Source organism: Notothenia rossii (genome assembly GCF_949606895.1).
Source record: "Notothenia rossii genome assembly, chromosome: 2".
NCBI lineage: Eukaryota > Metazoa > Chordata > Actinopteri > Perciformes > Nototheniidae > Notothenia > Notothenia rossii.
This window is the reverse complement of record NC_136904.1, coordinates 8,875,809-8,888,951: the sequence shown is the minus strand read 5'-3', so window position 1 is coordinate 8,888,951 and position 13,143 is coordinate 8,875,809. Positions and strand designations below refer to the sequence as shown.

General features: G+C 43.4%; 1 protein-coding gene and 1 long non-coding RNA gene across 6 annotated transcripts in view; one reads left to right on the top strand and one right to left on the bottom strand.

Annotated features, from left to right (window-relative positions):
* The window catches only part of LOC307030741, a 193,997-nt gene extending 181,615 nt beyond the window's left edge, over positions 1-12,382 (top strand). For both annotated transcript variants that reach the window (XR_013805769.1, XR_013805770.1), the window contains one exon: positions 12,296-12,382. This is a non-coding gene — a long non-coding RNA (uncharacterized lncRNA). The remainder of the gene's footprint in view (positions 1-12,295) is intronic.
* The window catches only part of LOC307030739 (uncharacterized protein), a 316,946-nt gene that overhangs the window by 145,292 nt on the left and 158,511 nt on the right, over positions 1-13,143 (bottom strand). The gene's annotated exons all lie outside the window — the stretch shown is intronic.

Genomic DNA, 13,143 nt, shown 5'->3' with positions numbered 1-13,143 from the left:
TCATAATGTGGAGTGTTTAACAGAATTGCTTCTCATTTTCACTTTCATGGATGGTTGAGAATCTCCTGCAGTTACGAGTGTCCCTTTGTCAGGTGTTAATCAGCGATCAGGATTGTTTTGGAGACGTAAAACATTGCTAAACAAGTGTAAAGGGCAGACTCAGCCACTGCATTGCCAAATGACATGTTGCAATGATAGCTTGTGATTTTTGGGGCTTTGTAAGACGTGACTTCATGTCAATGTGACGATTCAAAGTGCTGACTTGCTGTTATTTTTGTGTATAAGTACAAAACCGTTTTGGTGCATGTTTATTTTGGTTGTCAGCATATGTTTGTGTGGGCTGGGGTTTCATGGCACCTCATCTGCTCCCTGTGTTATTTTCTGCTTAGTGGACGTAGAACACAATTGTAGGCTTTTCAGGGTGCATTTGTCAGCCACTTTCTTTTTTTCCCTACCTTTCAGACCCAACAATAAAAATAACATTAAGAAAGTTACCCAGCCAGAGACATTATGGGACATTTGCTGCCAACTATCCAGAAAATGTGTTTCTGCTTCCTTAGACTATTATATGGTTTTCAGCAGCGAGGGGCATCGAGGTTGGCTGGCGTCCTGATAGAGATTTATATAGGCTTCATGGTTCATTCTTGTATTAAAGTGTGTGTAAATGTACTGGAGGTGTATTTGGACATGCGCATGAACATGAAAGGTATATTTCCTTCACTGGGACAAATACGAGATCAAGTTGTTCTTTGACTCTAGTCCCTGGTATGTCTTGGAGATGTGTAAGCAGTAGACTGTTGGTTAGTGAGGGCTTTTATTTGACTAGTGTTTTAGTCATAGTGCTGCACAGTACTCACTATACCCAAAGCTAAACACTGGTGAAGTGTTCATGGACTGTTGGATTGAAACACAGATTGCACCAGCAAGGTGTTGGTAATGCTGAAGATTAATGGCTCAGCCATGGATAATCACCCTCATCTCCCACTTTTATGCACAGCAGTCACAGATAGATTTGTTCAACTCCTCACACCGGTTTTCATAAAACAAATTTGGTCCACGTGCTGTGTCTTGATTTGCAAAATTCGTTAGTTATATTATGTCCTTTTTTAAGTGAATAGGTGCGTCTCAAAAGGAAGTATGGTGAAATTCAGTGCACTATGAGTACCTGGATGACACTTCTCACACTCAAGAGGCGCATTCACACCGCTGTACTTTTCCAACTTTATCTCCGATATAGTTCCGAAATGTCGCGTTCACACCAAAAAGAGCCTGAACTAAAATCAGTTAATGAGAACCTTTTTACCCCCTTTTCCGTCCCTGCTAGAGAGCAGGTACTTTCGTGGGAGAAAAAAGCTCCTATTTCTGATAGGCTGGGCTGAATGCAAACCACGCCCCGTAACACTCCCAAAAAGTTTTGTGATGCCGCCATTTTATTATCCCCGCATTAGCATTATTAGCATTAGCCCAGCGCAGAAACGCAGAGAGACTAACTTATCTCAACACAAAAGAAAACATGGGAGCCGCTCGGTGGAGATGAGGAGGTGTCGGTGTTCTGGCGATTTACTCGGAAGGCTTCTACTGAAGCCAGTCCCTAACTCCGGGGACTTCCGTGGCAGTATACGCTGTAAAGTTGTTTGCGGCCTGACAGTAAACCCAATGCAGAAAAAGTGATGTCAGTGGCTTCATTTGCCTAATCCTCCCCCAGGGACTTATTCCGGTGTGAACACGATCTGTAATTAGTTCATGAGAATTAAAGAGTTCTCATGAACTAAATTCTGATGAACCTTTGTGGGAAAAGTACTGCGTGTGAAAGTGCCTAAGGATCAACACTTGGCTAGGTAACAGGCATGGCGCGTCTAGCTGCGATTGCAGTTACTCTGGTCAACACAGCTCGATAGAAATAAAAGTTATCCATGTTTTTGTTCACTATTTTTAAAATGTACCACTACAGTGGTGTTGAGATTAAACCACCATTAATTATATTGGTTTAAATGAGCAGTCTCTAAAAAAACGTTTGTAGCTTGCTATCTAGCTAACTAGCTAGCAGCAACCTGTCTCTCTGTGAGGGTACAGCAGCTGTGTGCAATTTGGGACAACACTACTATGGGTAAAAAAAACTCACACTGCACAAGTGAGTATTGGACATGGCAATGTAAAGTATCCAAATTGAGACACAGCAATGGTCTTAAAGAAGACATGATCTTGCTAACTCACACACACATAAACAGATGCATACATAACAATCATCCAAACTCACACACACAAGGCACGTGAACAAGGCCCACCAAAGTCAAGTGTTGGCTATGATGGAGGCACACACAGTGTGAAAGCAGCCTTCATTCAAATGTATTTTATCCTGCTGTTATCCCCGTCATCTCCATTATCCTCCCCTGTGTTGCAGATCTCTTGCTCTTCTTTCGGCCTATCCCCACTTTGTGGCCATAATTCACTATGGTCTGGCTTTTTGACATGCGTGCAAATTGGCAAATTACAGGATGGCGAGCTGTCACTAGTCAGATTCATGTGGTCACAAGGGGCTTGTGGAAGGTGGGGAGTTGGGGAGGTGCTGGTGATGGGGGTTGGGCAGAGCAAAGAGGACATTAGCCCTGCTTGTTCTGGCATAACATTGTTAACGCTGACCGCTTGATTGACACCCACTGCTGCCGTGATTTGAAAAGGCCTTCAGAGCTGCGCTGCTTTAGGAGGCCTTCTCCCCTCCCATCTCTCCTTTGTGTCCGTTTTCCCTTCATGTTGTTTTCTCTCTTTGCCCCCACTGCCTCATTTGCATCAGAGGCCGGGAGGTGTACGGGAGGGGAAGCGGGGGACTCCCTCCATCCCGCCTACCCACCCTCCAGCCAACACTCTTTGTCTCATCCGCCCAGGCCAGACTGAGGCCTCCTGCCTGGTTCTCCCGGCTGGGATGGGGCTGGGGTATCAGGGCCGGCTGCTGGGATGAACAGCGTGAAGGTGTTTTTGTAACTGGGCATGGTCAGGCTAAAGCAGCATCCGCATCTCTGTGTCTGGTTCATGCAGTTGATCCCCCAGGAAAGGATGTCTCACTTCAAGGGAACAGGAAGCCGCTGTGGAGGATGGGATTTCTGGGTAAATAGCAAGGCATCTGGGACAGTGTCTCCTGTCCCTCTGACATGGACTGTACTGTACTGTTATGAGAAAGAAATGGAAGAAGAGGAAGTAGAGGATGAGGCATTTCAACCTAACAGCTGAAAGTTGACCAAAATCTGAAGATGAGATGAAACCTGTATTAATTATTATATAATATAACATACGCCTTACAAGCAGGAAATATTTCACTCTCCCTTATTGTCATCCTCTCTCCAAAATATCCACCTCCTTTTTTTGCCATGTAAACCAAAACAGACCTGTTTGCCTTGCAGATAAATGCCCCCCTCTTGCTTTTAAGTAGTTAGAACATGATCTTAGTCTGATTAATTACACCCCTTGCTGCTTGCCCCCTCTCCTTGCTCTCCTGGCTAATGGCTAGTGTTTATGCCGAGAGTACAGTCGTGGTTTTAGGGGGGGGTTGGCGGTAGCAGCGCCGAGTCCTCGCACAAGGGGAGCAGTTTTAATTAACGTGGAGACAACACCTCTCTCCCTGCTCATCTTTCACCTGGGAGACATGGGGGAACTCTGACACCAGCCCGGCATGCCTCTGATTAAAGCGGGGCCTCATTTACCGTTGCCTGCTGTCAACAAAACACCACTAATGGCATTATGCCCAGGCCTGGGGGGGGGGGGGGACAGGCCTAGGGACTATCCCCACCAAGGTTCAAATGAGTGAAAACAAACTTAGCCTAATCTTTGATAGAGGATCTTAATCTCCCTGTGATCTTATCTGGGAGAGGTCTCACATGTTATAGGACCCAACCCTGTTGCTAGATGGACGGGGCTTAAGCAGGTAAAAGCTGCCCTGTTTGGGGAGGTGAGGTCAGTATTTAAAGGTGACTTAGTCCTCTTAGTGGTTTCGTGGAGGCCATACCCATAACCCAGTCACTGACCCTGCACTGGTGGGAAAGAAGCATTTGCGCTTCTTTCACCACCTGACGGATGTTGGCATGGATGTTCCTTGCATTCTGACGGTGACCTCATACATGTCCGGCTCTCTTCGTCCATCACTTCCTCTATATATAGTTGGGAGTCGTTGTTCAAATAGCTCGGGTTGTCCCTTTGATGTCCTGGCAGAACAAAGCTGCAGTGTCCTTACACACTTTAAGAACACTCCAGCCTGGAATCCTGAACATGATGCTTGTGTCAACCAGTCCATTAACACCTCCACACACCCTGTCCACGTGTGCTAGATGTTAAATGGATCTGTTACATGTGACAAGTTTCATTCCAGAGTCAAATCAGGATTTAGAATAACCAGATGCATCAAGTAGAAACAACACATTCTACCAGTACACCCACGTGTCATATCGACTTTTGACTGTGTTACTCCATGATTTTCTCTCTTTAAATGGTCTTAATAGCCTGCAGCCAGCTCTACTGTTGGCACTCCCGTTGCCCCCATTTTGCATTTTGACAAGTTACAGATTTGAACATGAGCGGAAGGGTAGTCAATTTAATGCTAAAAGCTAGGTCACTTCTCCTCGTGTGCATTGTAATTTTACAGTCCTCCTATTAGTTTCTCCAGAAAGGAAACTTTAACAGTAGCTTTTTTTATTGATTTATGTCAATAGCCATTAGTTTGGGCTTTGCCTTCTCCTCACCTTTAATAGGTGCATGCATTAGACTTGCAGCGCATACAAAAAACGGGGGTTATTAGCGTGAAGATTAATTAGAAAAGTTTGTTTCTTGTAAAGTGACAGCTCTTCTTTAAGCAGCCCTGTAAACTTTTATAGGACCATACAGCTGACCTCAAATTGGAAATTTGTGTTGGAAGCAGCCTGGCTCACCATTACAGCTCCGGACTGTTGTTAATTTTATATTTGTCCAATAAAAGGCAGTGGAGGTTACGGACATGCGCTGTATGATTCCCTATGAACCTCACTCCGATTGAGTGGCTCTTTCATGTGGTTGACGAGGTGCAGTGTTTTAATACAATAGCGTAATGTTTCTGGTCACAGCCTTTACTGAGCAACGGTGGAATAAATCAAATAGGTTTCTATTCATCCCATAGTATTATAATCTAACATTTAATGGCAATACTTGGAGATAGAGTCACAGTTAAGTTTGCAGTTTTTCTTTAATTTTCTCTTTAAATTAAGACTTCTTCATGCAGTGCTCTTGTGGTTGAAATAAGTTTTGTTAGGACTAGTAATGCTACATCCTATAGGCCAAGCCACCGTACTAAAATAACAGTGCTTCTGTCGGTCTGCCCTTTCTCAGCTGTTTATACTGAAGTCAGCGTAACGTGAAGAGGCAGAAGAGGAAGTGCACAATGAAGCGTCTTGATTACCGCTTTGGGGCGACTGAACTGTGGAACCACTTAAAAGATAATGCCCGAATGATGTTTTTTGAACTCTGGCTGCCTATTTTGCAAGTTGAAACAATATCAATGATGTAAGGGAAATGGGACCTGAATGGCACTGTTTACAGTTGTTGGATGTTCACACATAAGCAGCACGTTCCAACATAAACATCCACTTAGTGCATGTAAATCTTAGGGCTATTAATAAGCTCTTTTATCTTTTCTTTTGGAGAGTGGCCCTGGAGGCCTTAGGGTAATTTGGCCCTCTCTGACTAGCTCTCCGATAGGTTTCTCTTCTCTCTGTCTCTCTTTAACAAAGCCCTGTGTCTTTGGGCAAATGAACTCATTACCAAGCTGTAAACACCTCATTTTCATAGTGTCTACTCTTTCAGAAAGTTTGTTTAAGTCCTGTGTTTACAACTCTATCCAGTCCGCAGACTGTTGTGTATACCTGTATCCCAGACATACTTAAACTCCAGCAACCTGCCAATGTCTCTGTTGATGTGGAAGGTTTTTAGTGAAGGTTTCCCCACCTCGTAGTTCGCTCTCCACCAGCCTGTCCCTTCCCCTGTCTTGTGTTTGGGAGGACAGTGACAGCGTTCATGTGGTTGCATCTCCCTTACATATCTTCCCTCTGCAGAATGATGGGTTCTGACGGAGCGAATGCCTTTGTCCCGCACTCTCTCTTCACGCAGACCCTCTTTCAACTGTTGTTTTTCTTATTCCTGTCGACAGAAAGTTGTTTTTGCTGCCTCCCTTCCCTGTGTGTCCGTGACAGGCATACTTCCTGCAGCGTGTATGTGTGGGGTTGTGTGTATACGGGCACGCACGTATGTTTATGTGCATGTATGTCTTTGTGTGTATGTATGTGTGAGGACTTCAGTAGAGTAGAAACTGCTTTTATGTCAGTGCCAAGTGTGGAGAATGGTTCCTCTCGTGAAGGACAGCCTCTCGTACTGCACTGGGCTTCCCACTCTGTTCCGTGGAGCCAAATGCCTTTATCTGATGTTGGATCTTTGTTATTTGTCCATGAAACTACAACTGAGAACATCCTATACCTGTGGGACCGGCCGAGTGATGTCCTCCATAACAGCATGTGGACATCAACATAAAGCAGTGTGCTCCTTTGCCATCCTATATTGTTATTAACGTGCCGCCAGCTTCTTCCTTCGGCTCTCTTTGAAATATTAAAAAAACTAGTTGCACACAAAGTCTTAGTAAGGATGACCATACGGAGAATATCCTGCTTGGCCCAGCTTCTCTGGCGTCATCCCAAAAATTCAAATGTTTGTGTCACTAAGTCACACCTATTTCACTGCTACATCTTTGAGACTCGGATTAGCTTCATGGCTAGTGTATGCGAACAGGCTGCCATCTTGAGTTGTGTGTTTCAGCCGCTTTCCTGTGGTCTGGGCTGGTCCCGAGTATCGAAGCAGATGGTGGCACAGTTTAGCATGGTGCTCACACTGGTCCGACCAATTTCCCTATCATAAGGCACCTAGTAACGTGCAGGCTCTTCAATCCTATTTTCTCTGTAGGTCATTGTTGTCACACCTCTGATCTCCCGCGATTTGTAAGTTAACACTCATCGTCATCCTCCGTTGACAGGATAGCCTTGGATTCACTCTATATTTACTGCTTGTTGAATCTGCGCCAAGCTTTTTTAACCTTTTTAATGTTTGTGTTTCTTGGTTTCAATATGCTTTAGGAAGTATAGGCTTTGACTTGCCTTTAATGTATTTATGAAATACAAAATTAATACTTTATAAAAACAACAAAAGAAAACAATTGCAAGTTGGTTGCATTAACCTAGTCTGTATAAAAGCCATGCCAAATAATGCGTTATTTTGACCTTATTCATTCCTAAATAGTCGTTTTTATTTTTTATAATTTAGTTATCCACATCTTGCAATCAAAACCCAGAATGGCCATCTCAGTTTGAGGTTGTAGCCTTAGTAAAAGGTTTGCCCCATACCATTTCTACATTGTAACTCTGCTCACACTTAAGATGGAAAGTACAATCTCTCTGCCAAGGATAGATGATCCAGGAGGACACTTTGATATCTGTTCACGTACCTTTGATGCTCACTACACTCGATGTGCAGAGATATTTACTAAATCAAAGTAAAGATCTTTCAACAGCTGCAGAGAATTTGAGATGAATGGAAACAGTTGTGTATCACTGAAACTCAGTAACAACATCACCTTGAGGAAAATGTGATGTTTCCATGTCTGGTGAAATGCAACACCAAAAATGTGGCTTGTATTTAGTGTGGGAATGGGAAATGTGGGGAAATGAAATAACAGTTAAATATAGTCAAATGAAAGACATTTTTTTAAAACATATTTTGTGAAAGATGTGTCATTTTGTTATTGCCACTAACTGACTCGCTCTACAAAGAATGTTTCCTTTGTCTTTTTCTCTTTAACAAAGCCTTCTTTTGGGCAAATTAAGTTATTACCAAGCTTTAAACACCTCTATGTTGTAGTGCCTGCTCATTCAGAACGTTTTGTCCTTTGTTTGGATCTTTATCAAGTCTGCATACTGTTGTGTATTCCTGTATCCCAGTATGTACATTTTACAAACCTGCCAACGTGTCTTTTGGCACATGTAAGAAATTAAAATCTATGTTGATATGGCGTAATTTAAATTAAATGCAGGGTTTTAATGTAAAGCGGTTTTATTCTGAAAAACCGGAAGCTTACACTAACTTTGAACTTAAAACTTTTATTCTAAAAATTCTTCATTTTTGGTTAGCATCAGCATGTGGCTAACGTTTTGAAACCGTGAATTGAAGGTGAAATTACATGTGATGTTGTACCCTAAACACACTGTTTTTTAACACTAATTTATTGAAGCTGAAATAGCGTTATTAGGGAATGTTTAAATAACCACAGACATTAGAAGGATAGTTTAGCAGCAGAAAAACGGCAGGTTTGCATTGGACACGCCCCCATCGACGCCGGCCAATAGGAGAAGACTACAGTTGATAACCCGTGATGGGCAGGGAGAATCGATCTCTTTTTCTTCACCCAACGCACATGTGACAGGCAACAGCTGAATGGGGAGAGCACCTCCACTCGCCCATTTCATTGTATATCACCGCATCATTTGTGTAATTAAATGCTGTTAACTTGTATACGCTTCCCTTGACTCTTTTCAGTTTATCCTGCTCTCAGGGCTAAAGAAATCCTAATACACAACACCAATCACTTCCTGCTGCAAGCTTCCAGTGTCCTTGCAGCATGGCTAACTGAGCTAATAGATAACTAGCCAATGGCAGCTACTGTTAGCAGCAGCTAGCTGTTAGCGTTACTTCAACATCATATTATATATATATATATATAGGAAACACACTTCTTCTTCTTCTTCTTCTTCTTCTTCTTCTTCTTCTTCTTCTTCTTCTTCTTCTTCTTCCTCTTCTTCTTCTTCTTCTTCTTCTTCTTCTTCTTCTTCTTCTGGCAGTTGTCTTGAGACCGGCAGCAAAAATTCACCGGGAGTCTAGGAAGAGTAGCAGGGGGACATTAAAAGGAAAAACAGAAAACATTTTCTCCATAAAATATGATGTGTCCTGAACTCTTGCGCATTTCCCCCAGGAGATTGTACCACCCCCTTATTAAATGGGCATTGTGCAAGAACAGACATACGGAGCACAGAGTCGGACTGACAGAGATACCATTCTTCCTTTTATAAGTCAATTTGACATCAAAATGATATCCCGTTGCTTTAGTGGGAAACCATCAGATGACTCACAGAGATGATTCTGGGAGTTACTCAGGCGGCAAGAAAGAACTACGGACCTCAACTTGGCATATAGTTGGCCAGTGAAAGAAGCGATTTGAGGAAACGCCTGAGTCCTACACACAACCTCTAAAGCAGAGGTAGAGCTGAAAGATTAGAGAGAAGCTTTTCCAAAGTCTATTGCAGAGATCACTGAGGTAGTTAAAAAGCTTGATGGACTGAAGATCAACGGGGAGATTGGTGCGTTGTCCACTGTGATGCAGATGTTTGATTTATGAGACGACCTACAGTCTAACTCCCGTCTATGGTCATAAGCTCCGGGTAATGACTGAAAAATGAACTTCCTGTTCAGCGTGTCTTGATTCAGCCTTATGGACAGGGTGATGAGTGCATATGTCTGTAAGAAGCTTTGAGTAAAACCGCTGTACTTAAACGCTAAAAGGAGCTCATTGAGATTTTTGTCAGGATGCCTTCTGAATGTAACTCCCTGAAGAGGCACTCCATGCTAAATTGAAGGAGACAGACCCGGAACATTCTTGTAGTATTATACATCCTACCTAGCTTAAGAACCCCTGGAGATCACCCAGGTTAAAGTGCACAGGTCTGGGGAAACAGATGTTAAGAATATATTAATTATGTGAACAAAAGATTGATGATAATACAAAAAAAAAATCTTTTGATATTAATTTTACATTTTGGTAAATGAGAGTGTTTGTATATGTAGAAATATGAAATGTTATTACTGTTGCACTGCATTGTTGCAACTTCTTTCTATCAAATGCAATATGTTCTCATATTATCTTCCATGATGTTACACGGTTGAATGCTACACTACACCTGAAGATTCAAGTTCCAAACACTTTTATTGTCATGTACAATAGCTGCAGTGTACTTTTGGAAACGATATTATTGAGGAACAGGCTCCTCCTGCAGTGCAACATACAATACATTTAACTCATCAAAAGAAGCAATATATAATTCAAGAGAAATACTGTATATTAGTTTCTCAGCACTTGAGTTTAAATCATTTCAAGCCACCTTATACAAGTGTTAAAAACAAGCCCGGAGTGAGTTTGAGTGACAGCAGTGGCATTAGAACAACGCATGCTAGACAGACCATATCCCTTTCACAGGCTGGAAGTGGAGGCTGGCTGAAAATGGCATCTCCCAGGGAAAGCCAACAACTGGCCATCACCCTGACCGTTTGTCTTCATCAATCAACCGGCGTTTGTTGACCAAGCAACATGATGTCACTATTAATTTCATGCATTCCCTTAATGGGGTCCAGAGGGGAGCCCTATCCTCACAGTAGGCATTTCCTGTCCTGTTGCATTGTGGAATATGTCCACTTCCTTTTAGCAGATCAGTTGGGCTTTTTCAAAGTTTTTCTTCTTCTCTTGTTGTTTTTTTTCTCCCTCTATTTGATCTCCCCTTCAATCCCTGTCTGCCGTTTCCCCCCTCATGGTGTTATTTGCTTTGCTTTGTCATAGCTCCTCTGGTTGGAAACAGCTCCACTATGTTTGTATCCTTGTTATGTGCGTACTTGTGATGATTTCCACTTATTTGCCGAGGTATACACTGAACTGGATGTAGCGAACCTTTTGATCAGCCCTCAGATTTCATGAACAGATACTGGCGCTGCGTGCTCAGATCAGCGCATTAGCTTTTCATTTGAAAGAATGGTGTCACTGTGTTGACAAGCTCATGATAAGTTGGTGGCTTCTAAGGAAAATGTTTAAAGCAGATAAATGCCTCAGGACTCCATCTGTCTGTCTCATTGTCCTGATTGTAGTTTATTTTCGGTGATTATGAAAACCTGTTTTAAACAGGCTTCGGGGATGTTGGTTTATTAGCTTTAGAGGAAGTATGCCCCTTGCGCGATTATTCCACATCAGGTACTTAATGTTATCTCTTCTGACTTCTGTGCATCTGTATTTACCGTCTACATGAATGGAATTTTTTTTATCATTGCTTTGATTAACACAAAGGAGGGTAGAATTGTGAATGATATTTCTTGCTCTTAGTATCACTTACTCCCTTCCTTCCTTCCTTCTCAGTATCTCCCCCTTCTCTCTGCTGCTCCCTCCCTGTTACTGCACCTCTCCTCTGGCTTTAAAAGGCTTAGCAGCAGCTTAGCGCCCAGGTCAACCTGACCTTTGGCCTTCATCTGTCAGCCTTTTGATGTGGTGCCAGCCTGGGCTGCTTGCTACGCTGTGCCTTTAACAGCACGTCCAGGGGTCAGATGAGGGCTCTGCTTCAGGACCCCACCCCACCTCAACACCCTCCTGCTGCCCCCCCCCCCCAATCCACAACCATCATCTCCTCCCTTTACAGATGTGTGTCTCTGATGCCCCCCTCTCCACCGCCCTCTGCCCTCCCTTGCCTCTTCCCTGCCCCGGTGCCCATTATTATTTTATAGTTTGGTTCTGCATTCCTTTCACTCAGGCTGCGGTGGAAGGCAGACCTTTGGCTTTATTGCTTACACATGTCCATGGCTCTCTCCCTCAGCAGGGAGAGACAAAACAGCAAGAGGGAGATGGCCAATAGGGGCCAGCCTTCTAAACTCTCCCCACCTTGAACTAATCGTTGGGGGCCAGAGCGTGGCTCTACCTCAGCCCTGTGCCAGTGGGGTTTCAATTTGTAGAGACATAAACAGATACTAAAGCCAAGGTAACAACACAGTGATTTATCAAGCCAGTTCACATCAAATTATCACAGCGCCCCCCTGTTGTCAGGCCCCATAATGGCCCCCAGCCCTGCCCCTGCTTCAGAGGTGCACCATGGTCACACTTCATTTAGGAGTGCACAAACATGTTTCCCTCTGTCTGGTTTCCCTCTGAGCGTGACGCCTCACACCAGCCACTGATCATCCTGGACAGAGCGTCAAGAGATTAAAGAGGATGTGAATGTCGGGCAATTGTGTATGTGTGTGTGATGACAAAGGTTTTTGTGTGTGCATGTGCTTCTGATACAAGTACACTTGCTTGTGCATGTACTGTAGAGTTTGGATAAGATTATTGAAATTGAATAAAAAGTCTCCTTGTAAATTAGGATGATTTTGAATGTTAATATTATTTCTAAAAGTCAATTTGAATAAGAAACATATTTTGTCTTCCTCTCTTCAGTGTATCACCTGGAACGGATAACAACAGTGGTTTTTATTGGGAAAAGCAGCCGAGCCAACTTCAACTGTGTACGCCTGTGCAAGCCAGGTATGTAACAGAATCTATCTTGAAATAAACAGATTATTTTTCTGTAGCAAAATCATGTTTCACTTTAATATGGTGCCTGAACAGAGTGTTGCCTTTGATCTCCACCAGTAGAGCCCAGCACATGGATAATATATCTTTCAGAGATAAAAGTAAAAATGTGTGCTAGGTGGTGATGTCATGCAGTTGTGGCCGCAAGCCTGGGAGAAAAGCAAACTTTCACAGGCGCGGCTGTCCCAGGGATCACTAAGTGTGCTCTCTGAGCCTTTGGGGAAATCAATTACACATTGTCCGAACTGTGATTCCCGCTGTAGGAACTTAATCGTGCGGGCCTTCTGCAGAGGATCATCCCGATGAGTTTGGACACTGGTTTGCTCCCTGGTGTCCCCCACACCCCCTGCTCAACTCCAACCTTAGAGATCCGCTACATTGGTGTGCCGCTTACAATTCTACAGAGAGTCGTTCATCATCATTTGCTGGTGCATCTGTCTTGAGTGCCTTAGCTTTGATCATGTTGTATTTTATACTTAACATCTGTTCTTCATTTAACCTTCTGTAATGCTGTTGCTCAGAAACTATTACCTTGGCATTACGAGGAGGGGGGGGGGGGGGTTACCTGGTGACTTTGTAGCCTGTGTAAATCAGGCACATTTGTCATGGCCTGGTAAATAAATGATCCACCAGTTGAAACGTTGTGATGAGCAGATCTCCCCCTGCCATTTCCTGCCTTATGGGACAGGACTCAGAGCAATCCCGTGCTTCCT